The sequence below is a fragment of the Ranitomeya imitator genome, chromosome 2 (assembly GCF_032444005.1).
Source record: "Ranitomeya imitator isolate aRanImi1 chromosome 2, aRanImi1.pri, whole genome shotgun sequence".
NCBI classification, from domain to species: Eukaryota; Metazoa; Chordata; class Amphibia; order Anura; family Dendrobatidae; genus Ranitomeya; species Ranitomeya imitator.
Window position 1 is genome coordinate 367183250 of NC_091283.1, and position 13507 is coordinate 367196756.

General features: G+C 46.7%; 1 protein-coding gene and 1 pseudogene across 1 annotated transcript in view; both read right to left on the minus strand.

Annotated features, from left to right (window-relative positions):
* LOC138666589 (zinc finger protein 585A-like) overlaps positions 1-4584 on the minus strand; it is a 52445-nt pseudogene extending 47861 nt beyond the window's left edge.
* The window catches only part of LOC138663912 (zinc finger protein 665-like), a 298942-nt gene that overhangs the window by 115039 nt on the left and 170396 nt on the right, over positions 1-13507 (minus strand). The window lies entirely within an intron of this gene.

The window sequence follows — 13507 nt, forward strand, 5'->3', positions numbered from 1 at the left end:
ACACAGCCTCTTGCGCGGTACCACCGTTGCGAACATGCCACCGCCAGGATCAGCCGAATGATTCACTGACTGCCGCTATCTTTGAACAGGAGGAGTAGATGCGCAGTTTTAATGTGACCGCCGCTGTCTGCACAAAGATGGCGGTGGTATGATTCACTGAACCTGCGCAGTAAATCATTCGGCTGATCCCGGTGGCAGATGCACGACGTGTCTACAGGCAGAGGAAGCCGGTCACATTTAAGGGGTTTTCCCACGAACGAAAGTTAATTTTAAAAATTGTCTGTGTATGACCATGTACGGAACATACCACAGCTCCTGGGCAGGGGAGAAAGCAAAAGACAATACTGACATTATAGCAGGAGATCGCAGAGGATACATTTTGTGAGGTAAAATATTTTTTAAAAACAGTCAGTGAAATATTTTACCCCACACAATGATTCCACTGTGATCCCCTGCTGTAATGTCAGTATTATCTTTTGCTTCCTCCCCTGCCCAGGAGCTGTGGTATTTTCGGTACACCGTCAGGCACAGACAGTTTTTAAAATCAACTTTTGTTTGTGGGAAAACCCCTTTAAAAGCAAATATCAACGCCAACATGGCTCCTCATAAAAAGTTTGCAAATGAGAAAGAAAGGAAAGCAGCAAAAGCAAAACATCGAAGACAACACAGGGCAAATGAGACTCTCGAGCAACAGCATCGCTGGGACAAAAACAATGCATATAAGCGTAGAAGTCAAGCACATGAGTCCCCTGATGTAAAGGTCATTAGATTATCACAGGATGCCATTAGGAAACAATAGCGCTGCACGCCTGCCCCCATTGTGACTTTACTGTCCTCCCGATGCGTGTGTAATATATATATATATATATATATATATATATATATATATATATATATATATATATATATATATATATATATTTCTTGAGAATAATCTCAAAGATGGTTCAAGTTCACGTGGAACTGTGAATATCAATATTCTACTCAGAGGAAAAAATAAAATAAAAATATTCCCAATATCGCCTCTACGTGCTCTCTGCAAATGAGCTTTACTTTTAAACATGATTCTTTCATATTTCCTAACTCTTTACAAACACATTTAGTGGTTACTACTCAACAGGGTAGTCATCTGTAGGAATCTCCTCATTACACCGCTCATCACTCCTTACATATGTCTCTGTACTATTAATATGGGTCAGATCTTTACCCTGAAACAAATATTGTAAAAGTCACAGACAGATGGAGAAGTCACATCTATGATCAGCTCTAATCCTGCCATCTCCACCGTTCTCATTAGACAAGTATAAAACATATAGTACTGATTGATAAAACAGGACTGAGCACAAGACATTCACAGGCTTCTACACATCAAAGAGGAGATCTCACAGCCATCTACACCAGTAGTGTAGCTAGTGGGGGGGCAGTTGCTCTGGGCCCCATGCTCTTAGGGGCCCACCCTTAGCTACTGTTACGCATATTGGCATATGAAGCTTGCTGATACAGTTAGAGTCTCCCTTTACTGCTATTTGGTCACTATGGGGCCCGTGGGTGGGGGAGGGCGAGGCCTCCCGCCCATCATCACAAGATCAACTATATCTGCTAGATGCAGATACAGTTAATCCCGCGCTCATCATTCCCCCTCTGCGTCTGATGTCACTGATGCAGACACTGACAGAGGGCGCGATGACGTCAATATATGGCGTCTGCTGTGCGAAAGATATGTGGGTGCTCCGATCAGCGGGGAACGAGAATTAGAGGCAAGTATTGTATGTTTGTATGGGGCGTGCAATATGCTACATGGAGGTCTACGGGGAGTGCATTATACTACATGGAGGCTATTTACACACTACCTCCTCATCCTGCCCTCTCTCTATATTGGAGCCCCTCAAGGCTCTGTCCTAGAACCCCTACTATTCTCAATCTATACCCTTGGCCTGGGACAACTCAAAGTCCTATGGCTTCCAGTACCACCTATTTGCTGGGGACACTCCGATCTACCTCTCTGCTGTCTATAATCCCGGAGTGTCTATCAGCTATAGCCTCCTCCTCCTTTCGCGTCATCAAACTCAATGTGCACAAATCTGAACTCATCATCTTTCTTCCATCTCACAGATCATCCCTAGCTGATCTATCACAATAAATGACATCACACTTTTCTCTGTACCAGAAATGTCTGCCTCGACTCTGCCTTGTCCTTCAAACCACACATCCAAGTTCTTTCCACCTCATGTCGCCTCCAGCTCAAAAGTATTTCCAGATTTCCAGAATCAGTCCATTCCTCAATCCACAAAAATGCTTGTGCATGCCCTCATCATCTCCCCCTTCGACTACTGCAACATCATCCATGTGGTTTTCCTTCTAACATGCTCGCACCTCTCCAGTCAGTCCTTAAATCTGCTGCAAAACTAATTCATCTCGGTCCTCGCTATTCTTTTCTGCAGATCTCTTCACTGGCTCCCAATTGCTCATCGTATCCAGTTCAAACTACTAGTTCTGACCTGCAAACCCATCCATAATCTGTCTTCACTGTATATCTCCAAACTAATCTCCTGATATCTTTTCTCACGCAATCTCCAGTCCTCCCAAAACCTTCTTCTCTTCTCCACACTTATTTGTTTCTCACCAAATTGCCTCCAATACTTCATTTGAATATTCCCCATCCTCTGAAATTCTGCGCCTCAACATGTCTGACTATCAACCACATTCGGATCTCCTTCAGATGGAACTTGAAAACCCATCTCCCCAAGAAAGCTTACAGCCTGCAATGACTACCCCCGATGCCTCATCACCACTACCAGAGCTACTGCCTCACCAACACTGGAGCTGCTGCAACCCCCCCCAACCTACTGTCACATTCTACAGGATGATGGGGAAGGAAAGTCCACAAGTGCAGGGTCCTCTTCCCTCTGTACCTATCCATCACCCTTAGTTTGTTCACTGTAAGTGATATCTGTATTTTCTCCCACAGTGTGGGAGCTAATGTGGGGTCTTTGTACAGTGTGGAGGCTATCATACAGTGTTGAAGCCATCAAACAATTTAGGGGGCTACTAAGGGGTCAGTATACTGTGTGGGGGTACTATACAGTGAGGGGGCATTATACCATTTATAAGACAGCATCATACTGTGTAGAGGGATTCTGTTCAAGGGGGAGACTTGGGACATTATTAAATGTTAAGTGGGCCCTTATTGTTATAGGGGAACTCAGGTTGTGATCGTCTAAGACAGAGGTCTCAAACTGCATTCCTCAAGGGTCGCAAACAGGTCATGTTGTCAGGATTTTCTCGTATTGCAGAGGTGATGATTTAATCACCTGCACAGAATGATTCTAGCACCTTGTGCAATGCGAAGGAAATCTTGAAAACATGCATGGTCTGAGGCCCTAAAGAAATGCAGACCTCAGGTCTAAGAGGTACACAGAGGGAGCAAAATGTTAGTGCCCTAGAAAATAGTGTCTACATCTAGAGGGCACACAGTAGGTGCAGTAATAAGAACACATACTCCAATGCTGAGCCGCTGCTGATGGTATCAGTAGGATGAGGAGTTTGTGCAGGTTGGGAATAGATGGTGGCGGTTCTGATAATGTGAGAAGGCAAATGTGTTTATTGTAATTTCTGCAGCCTGGCTGCAGCCCAGTTATCTGCTGAAGTTCTCCTACATTCACTATTAGGATGTGCCACCATGGTTGTAAACAGGGTTACCTGGTTAGGGGCTCACTCGACATTTTTGCCCCCTGGACCCCCATCCCTAGCTATGCCTCTGGTATACATCATAGGTGAGATCTCATAACACCATCTCTCCATCTACCTGATGATCGTGAGGAACATTGGGATTTTCTTGTCTACAGTCCTCTGAAAGAAGAGGATGGGGACATCTCTCTGGTGTTGTCCTCTTACTCGATAGAACTGAAGGAAACACATAGAGGGACTGAATTCATGCTTCACACACACACACACACACACACATCTATATTTATAGGCCGTGTGTATTTAGTCCTGTCTATTACCTGGTGATGCGAGAGGCTGGGTAACCTCCACAATGACGTCCTTGTACAGATCTTTGTGTCCTTCTAAATACTCCCACTCCTCCATGGAGAAATAGATGGCAACATCCTGAGACCTTATAGGAACCTGACACATACAAGAACACAGTCATCCCCCAATCTTTTCATTGCATTACTGAATAATTTCCCAGCAGTGTCACCTCTCCAGTCAGCAGTTCAATCATCTTGTAGGCGAGTTCTAGGATCTTCTGGTCATTGATGTCCTCATGTATCAGGGGCTGAGGTGGAGGCCTCATGATTGGGTTCAGGGTTCTTCCCCATACCTCAGACACAGGGTCCTGACAGCGCTCACTAGAGGTCTTCACTACTGTGTAATCCTGTTTATTGAGAGACACATTAATAATCTCAATACAGACATTTCCAGAGCCCTCACCTCTCCAGGTCTGTCCATCTGTTATTCCCATAGATAAAAATGATGTAATCCAACGTCATCAGAATCTTTCACCTCTCCAGTAAGCCGGAAGAGGATCTCTAGGGTTAGTTGAGATATCCTCTTCGCCATCAGGTCCCTGTTCCTATCCATCCTTGACAGGTCAATCAGAAAAATTGTCTTTTATAGAAGATCTCCACTGAGATGATCTGATCTGATATTGTAGGGACCTGAATGGGGAGAAGATGATGATGTTACATTAAAAAGATCCCATGTAATAACACAATTACTGGAGATAAAGGGAAACATAAGGAGATATGTTTAGATGTTGTATTCTCATTGTATGGACTGTCATTCTAGGCCAGCGGTAGCGAACCTATGGCACGTGTGCCAGAGAGAACATGTAGAGCCCTCCTGCTGGGCACGTGCACAGCCACCACTCTCCACAGCCCGCTCGCCATCTCCTCATTACTAGCGCTGCAGCCACTCTCCTCTGCAAAAGTGCCCCCCCCCATGAGTCTGCGCGCGTGATGAGGGCGAGGTTGGTGGCACTAGTAATGAGGGGGATAGTGCGTGGGCTGAGGAGAGTGGTGGCGGCGCTAGTACTGAGGAGATGGCGCGTACAGTATGGAGCACTATGTGGGGTGCATAATGTATTATACTGTATGGAGCACTACATGGGGCCATTATACAGTATGGATCACTATGTGGGGCCATTATACAGTATGGATCACTATGTGGGGCCATTATACAGTACAGAGCATCATGCGGGGCCATTCTACTGTATGGAACACTATGTGGGGCGCATAATGCATTATACTGTATGGAGCAGGATATGGGGCTATTATACTGTATGGAGCACGATATGGGGCCATTGTACAGTATGGTGCACAATGTGGGGCCATTATACTGCATGGAGCACTATGTGGGGCCATTATATTGAATGGAGCACTATGAGGGCCTATTATACTGTATGGATCACTATACGGGGGTCTTTTATACTGTATGGATCACTATGTGGGGCCATTACTGTATGGAAGTCAATACAGTGCCCTGTGATACTGTACGGAGCACTATGTAGGGCCCATTACACTTTATACAATAATATGTGGGGCCCACTGTACTGTATGGAGGAGAACCTGAAGACCCACCTCTTCAGACAAGCCTACAACCTGCAGTAACCACCGATCGACCAAACCGCTGCATGACCAGCTCTACCCTCACCTACTGTATTCTCACCCATCCCTTGTAGATTGTGAGCCTTCGCGGGCAGGGTCCTCTCTCCTCCTGTACCAGTTATGACTTGTATTGTTTAAGATTATTGTACTTGTTTTTATTATGTATACCCCTCCTCACATGTAAAGCACCATGGAATAAATGGCGCCATAACAATAAATAATAATAATAATCCATTGTACTGTATGGAGGATTTTTTGTGCCTATCATACTGTATGAAGGCGACTAGCAATTTCTCATTTTTACAATATTTACAAAACCATTTTTTCTTTTAGGGACCACTTCACATTTAAATTGACTGTGGGGGCCAATATGACACAAAATATCCCAAAGTAACACCATTCTAAAAACTGCACCCCCCAAAGTACTCAAGACCACTTTTTTTGGCAAAAATGTTATTTTAGCTACAAAGTTTTTATTTTCACAAGGGTAACAGGAAAAAATGGACCCTAAAATTTGTTGTGAAATTTCTCCTGAGTATGCCGATACCCTATATGTGGCGGAAATCCACTGTTTTGGCACACGGCAGGGCTTGGAAGGGAAGGAGCACCATTTGAATTTTTGAAGGCATGTCACATTTGGAGAGCCACTGATATGCCTAAACAGTGGGAAAAAAAACACAAGTGACCCCATTTTGGAAACTACACCCCTCAAGGATTTTATCCAGTGGTACAGTGAGCATTTTGAACCCACAGGTACTACAGAATTTGATAACAGTAGGTAGTCATATTGAAAATTTTCATTTTTGCCTTTGATAGATTGTGAATGCTATGTCACATTTGAAGAGCACCTGACATGTGAAAACAGAAGAAACCTACCACAAATGACCCCATTTTGTAAACTAGACCCCTTAAAGGAATTCATCTAGGGGTGTAGTAAGTATTTTTGAGCCAATAGGTGCCTCTCAGAATTTCATGACATTGAGACGTGGAAATATGAGATTTTAGTGGTAAAAGTGTCATTTCTGTATTTGCTGCAAATTTGTCAGGTGCACAAGGGTTAATAGGTGAAACTGGAAACCACACGTTATTGCGCATTTTCTCCTGAACGCGGTGCTGCCCCATATGTTGTCAGAAATTACTGTTAGGCCACAAGTCATGGCTGAAAAGGAAAGAGAGCTAGTTGGCTTTTGGAGCACAGAGTTTGGTAGAATAGTTAGCGGGTGACATTTGAGGAGCCCCGAATGTGCCAGAACAGCAGGAACCCCCCCCCCCCCCCCCAATTACCTCATTGTAGAAACTGCACCTCTCAATGAATTCATCTACGGCAGCAAATACCATTTTGTAGCATCCATGCCATCCTTTATTCTGGAGAATGGCAACTCTGCCAGTCTACAAACCCATACATTGTGCCCCTCATACAGTTTAGAGCCCCATATATTGTAGTGCCTCCCCCATACATTGTGCCCAGCTTGTGCACCCGTAAATTAACAGCAGTCTCTCATTACAGTCTTACTGTGGTTTAGGCACAGTGAGGCTCAGGAGAAGGGAATTTGGAAGCGCAGAATTCACTGGATTTTATTTTAGGGATGGGAGCCGTGTTGCTTTTCCGGAGTCTTTGTTCAGTCATGTGGCAGCCCCCAAAGGAATCACCCTCAATGAGGCAGATGGAGACACTTCGTACTCGGTTTAGCATCTGCTCCGGTGGTCAACATCTTTTTAGGTAGGCACAGAACTGTGGTCGCCCACACTTGTGCTCGAAAAGATGCCTAAAATAATGGGACACTGCCGGAACTTAGACCAGTCCAAAGTGACCCCATCTGTCTCATAAGTGAGTGGTTCTGTCAGGGGTTTTGGCAGAATCGCGGTTTTGGAGAACTTATGTGGAAACCCCAATATAAGCGCTAAGGAGAGAGCACAGGATAAATGGGAGCGCAGCATTATTCCGATTTTTGGGAGGTAGAATAATCAAATAGACTGCAGTACAAGAATAGTTGTTTTTATTTTTGTGCTATTCATCATGCGGTATAAGTGATGAGGCGGATTTATTCTTCAGTTTGGTGCGATTACAGCGATACCAGATTTATATAGTTTTTTTACTACTATCATACAATAAAAATGCTTATTTAAAAAAAAAAAAAAAGTGGGTTTTTTGGTCGCCATATTATAAGAGCTGTAATTTTTTTTATTTTCCGGCAAACAGCTGTATGAGGGCTTATTTTTTGCGAGACGAGTTGCAGATTCTTTTGGTACCAGTTTTGGGAACATAATATTTGTTAATCGCTTTGTATTCAAATTTTTCAGACAAAGAATAAAAACCAGCAATTCAGTTAATGGTTTTTTTTTGTGCCATTAACCAAGCCGTAAAAGTGCTTAGACCGATTTGTTCGTTGGGTCGGGGCAATTATAGCGATACCAGATTTGCTATTTTTACACATTAAGAACTATATTTTAGCAATATGAATTTGAATCTTACTATTCTGAGAGCTGTAACGTTTTTTGCCAATATTAGTGTTTGTTTTTTGCAAAACGGTTTAGCGTTTTCATTTATATCATATTTTTTTTTACATATGACTTTTTGATCACTTTTTATTCGCTATTTTGTGAGTCACGATGATGAAAAAGCAACATTTTTGGCATGTTTTTTTTACGGCATTCGCCACATGGAATAAATAAAGTGCCAGTTTTATAGAGTGGGTCGTTATGGACGCGGCAACAACAATTTTGTGTTCATTATTTTTTTGTTATTATTGCTTTGTCAGAAAGACTGTTTTGAGTGGCAAAACAAATTTGTGTTTTGTGTGTGCATTTTTTGTGTTTTTCTTTTCCACTTAACACTTTTTCACTATGGGACATGTATAATTTTTTCTTTGATCAATGGTCTCATACAATGTTGTAGCCATGTACAACGGTACATGAGAGCAGTTATTGCTGGATCTCACAGGCCACCATACCCTGGGGTCATCACGTGACCTCAGCGTACCATGGTAACCATCAGGACACGTGATTGTCATTGCAGGGGGCCTGATTGTTATTAAGGGAGTCTTGTGACTCACTTAAATACCTTACTTGTGACAACTTAAACCGTTGTCACTATTGACAGTGGTATTTAAGCGGTTAATCGTCCTCGATCGGTCTCAAAACCGGTTGGGTCCCATACTGCAGGGTGTCAGCTGTACAACTGACATCTGTGTGAATCGCTATTCTTATTCCTCAGCGCCGTTAAAAAGCAGTGCTGAGGAATAAGTACCCTTAATGACCACTGTCAAAGGCGTATCGGCGGTCGTTAGGGGTTAAGCTCCCACAAAAAAACACCACGCCACCCGCACATGACTTCTGTCAAAACCAAACACCAGGAAGCATGAAAAACTACTGAAGCCCCATAGTGTTCTCACCCACTATGATACTCCCTTCCATATCCCACATTTCTCCACCTAGACAGCATGATCTCCCCCCCCCCACACACAGTATAATGGTCCACTACAATGCCAATCACACAGTATAAGTGGTTCCCCCCCACACAGTATGATGGTCCCTCCACACACTATGATAATTCCCCCACAGTAAGATGGTCCCCCCATAGCCACCTTCCTCACAGAGTATGATGGTCCAACAGAATGCCAACCACACAATTTAATGGCTCCTCCACAACTCACCTACACAGTATGATGGTCCTCCCACACACAATATAATAATCCCCACACAGTATGATGGTCCAGAAAGGCCGTACTGGGGGCCCACGGCACGTAAAGGGAGGCCGCCATGACGGGGTTACGTGGGACCTGGGGAGCTGGAGCAGTTAGAAGGGATACGGTGGTAAGGGGTTAACTGGGAACTTGAGGGGTGGCTTTAGGGGCATTTTTTGAAAATAAGGGGTGGAACTAGGGGACTGTGGGGAGGGGGCACATAAAAAGGGGCACGCTCCTCACGCAGGCATCCATTTTAGGTGCCTGCGTGACAAGTGAGGAATCTCTGTCACACTTACCAGAATGGACGTTGAAGCGATCCTCCAGCGTCTCCGGACGGCAGCCAGCTCCCAGGGGACAGATTGGCTGAATGCATCCGTTAACAGCCTTCTCCAGGGGACATCGGGAGCACCATCGCAGGCACCGCAGGACGGGCGCCGGCCGCGGAGGACTAGGCCTCCTGCGCGCCTAAGCCCGGACATCATCCCCAGGGCCCGGCGCCGAAATAGGAGCCCCTCTGCGGACCCTCCGGTAAGCAGCGCTGTTCCCTCCACCTCACAGCGCGGCGCCGGGAGGAATCCTCCAGTGCGGCGGGGCCTACAACGGGGGGTGGATCCTTCCTTCCCTCCTTCAGTGTCCGGGCGACGTGGGGCGGCAGGAGCAGGAGCCGGTACGGCGGCCGCCAGCATGCCCGCTGGCGCCGCTCAGCGTGGGAGGCAGCAACAGCCGAGGAGACGGGGGTCAGGTGCGGTGGCCCCTCAGTGCCGAGGATTATGCGGGCGCAGTCGGCTGGCCCTGGCATCAGCGTGCGGCCTTCTGCAGTGCACAGCTCTGGAGTCTTCAACGCAGCAGCGCCCTCTGCTGGTGGTGGCCTGGATATTGCAAGTTCTGCGCCCTCTGCTGGTGTTGGCCAGGATTTTCCTGCAGCTGCGCCCTCTGCTGGTGATGGCCGGGATTTTCCTGGATCTGCGTCCTCTGCTGGTGGTGGCGGAAATTTTCCGGATTCCGGCAGGCGACATTCCGTCGCTTCGGTACGCAGTGCCGGGGACGTATCCGTGGCAAGGAGCCGCACATCTTCCATCGGGCGGCAGGATGCTGGCTCGGCCTTTTCCCTTTCCGCAGCACCAGGGCAGTCGACGGCATCACCGAGTCGCCAGGACACGGATACGGCCGCCAGGAGTTCGGCGGGCAACATCGCGGATCAAGCCGGTCGGGATGCAGGACACCTTCGGCTGGGAGCTGGATCTTCGGCTGCTGGGCTCACAGCACCCAGGCAGCTAGGTGAGAACATTTTCCCTATCTTTAATTTGCCAGGCATAGTTTCCCCTGAAGCTAGGAATACTGACATTACTTCGGGAGTTGCTAGCGGGGGTATGGGTTTAATCCTTAGAGGTTTAGGGGAACTAGCGGGCTTGTGGGGGTCCGGTCTTAGCAGGGGGTCTTTGCCGTCAGCTGCTTGGTTGGGAAATACGGGGTCGTTTGAGGGGTCTAGACAGTTGTCTGAAGTTACGGGTACATCCAGCAGTGCGGGTCCTGCGGCAGACACGGGGAGCTCATCAAGGGAGAAGGACGGAACAGCACCAGGGCCTGGGTCAGGAATTGATGCACCAGGTGAGGGAGCTTTGCAGGATAAGGAAAAGGAGGATGTACCGCAACTAGACGATGCGGCTAGGGGGGAGGTCTATGTCTGCTTCGAGGGCCCGTTAGGGGCACATTTAAAACAAGAGGTTAGGGAAAAAATCTGGAAAGGGGAGTACATAGAAATATTTTCTCTTTTACCCCTAGAGAGATTTAATTTGGATAGACCTAGAAGGGAGGACTCTAAAAAAGAAGATGAGGAGAAACGGAGATATAGGCTGATTCCCAGATCATTTTCAAATTGGCTGCAAGCTTTCGCTATTATGGCTAGCGTAATCGGGGAGAAGGCCCCGGAAAATTGCTCGCCATTATTTTGTTACTTAGATGCCATAGGGGAGGCTTACAGGACCTATGGGGGACAGGATTGGTTACGCTATGACGAACAGTTTCGTCAGCGTAAGGCTTTTAGGCCAAGTATCAGGTGGGATCACAAGGACATAGCGTTGTGGATGAGAGTTATGGTCCCGTCCCGTTTAGGTCAGACTAGCCAGCCTTTTCACGGGGGCGCCGGGAGTTCAGGGCAGTCAGGACACTCGGCGGCTTTGCAGAAGGGACTGTGTTTCGCCTTCAATGATGGCATATGCAGATTCGGGAGCAAGTGTAAATATAGGCACGAGTGTTCAACCTGCGGGGGGGTGCATAGCGCTTCAAAATGTTTCAGGGGTAACAGGCAAAAAGTTGGAGATTCAGCTGACAAAAGGGGTGACTCCGGTGCAGTGGGTCGTGATGGAGGCCTTTCTAAGTAGATACCCTGATAGGTCAGCTGCAGTTTTATTGCGCGACGGTTTTAAGGAGGGTTTCAAAATCCCTTATGTTGAGCAGGATGTTAGTTTAAAAAGAAAAAATTTGAAATCGGCGTTACAATTCCCGGAGGTCGTGTCGGAGAAGTTGAATAAGGAAGTTGCTCTGGGAAGAATGGCAGGCCCGTTTGTCGCCCCTCCGATTGCAAATCTGAGGGTGTCACCTCTTGGCGTGGTCCCTAAGAAAGAACCTAATAAATTTAGGTTAATCCATCACCTGTCATTTCCGAAGGGATCTTCGGTTAATGATGGTATTGATCCCGAGTTGAGTTCGGTGTCGTACTTATCATTCGATTCAGTGATGGAGTGGGTTAGAGCATGTGGAAAGGGGGCTAAGCTGGCTAAGACCGACATCGAAGCGGCCTTTCGTTTGTTGCCAGTTCATCCTGACAGTTTGCATTTATTGGGTTGTTTTTGGGATGGCGGCTTCTTTGTTGATCGTTGTCTTCCCATGGGTTGCTCGATTTCATGTGCTTACTTTGAGGCCTTCAGCACGTTCCTAGAATGGGTGGTGAAAGATGTGTCTGGGATACGCTCATGTTCGCACTATCTGGATGACTTTCTGTTTATAGGGCCAGCGGAATCAGCAGATTGTTCGATTTTGTTGCATACAATGGAGAGTGTGACAAAAAACTTCGGGGTGCCTTTGGCGGAGGATAAAACAGTTGGTCCGGTGACAGTGTTGAGCTTCCTAGGCATTGAAATCGACACGGTAGCAATGGAATGTAGGCTACCTGCAGACAAGGTTACCGCGTTGCGCCAAGATGTGGTTAATACGATTGGTTTGAAGAAGATAAATTTGCGCAGTTTGCAATCGTTGTTAGGGAAACTGAACTTTGCATGTAGGATCATGCCGATGGGTCGAGCGTTCTGCCGCCGCCTATCCTTGGCAACAGTAGGGGTAAAGTCCCCTTTGCATTTCATCAGGATAAAGAAAGAGTTTCGGGACGATTTGAAGATGTGGGCGGATTTTCTGGACGAGTACAATGGCAGATCTCTGTGGATTCAGCCGGTGGCAGATGCTACCTCCTTGGGCATTTTGGTGCATGTCGTTGAAATGAGTGGCTTTGGTCTTTTCTTTCATGGTAGCTGGTCAGCAGCGGCTTGGCCGGAAGAATGGAAGGAGGAGGGGTCAACAAACAACCGGCTACTGTTGCATTTGTTCCCCAGGGTAGTTGCGTTGGCCCTGTGGGGTGACAAATTGAGGAATTTGAAGATTTCTTTTCATTGTGAGCATGTTGGAACGGTGACGGCGGTAAACTCGTTGTCAGCGGCTACGCCTGCAGTAGTGAAGGTCTTGCAGCACTTGGTTTTCCTGGGTCTTAAGTTTAACTTATGGATTGTATCTGAAGTTAGCTTGTCAGCGCCTGATCCAATAGTTGTTGCTCTTTCTCAATTTCAGTGGCAGCTTTTCCGGGATTTGGCACCACAGGCGGAGAGCGCGGGCCGGGATTGTCCAGTGGAGTTGTGGAACCTGCCGCGAGGGCCGTAACAGAGTTATTTACCAAATCGCTCGCGGATTCATCTTGGTCTCATTATAATCAGGCTTGGAGCTTGTGGGAATCCTGGATGTCAAGTATGGACCAGGATATGGAGGAGGAGTATGGTTTGTTGTTGTTCTTAGGTCATCATTGGGAGGCAGGTTGGTCTGTGACACGTTTGAATAAGTTTCTGGCGGGGCTAGCCTTCAACCTTAAATGGAGGGGGGGTAAGGATATAACGAAATCCTTCTTGGTTCGGCAAGTTGTTCGGGGTTGGAAGAAAGGCTGGAAGGCTT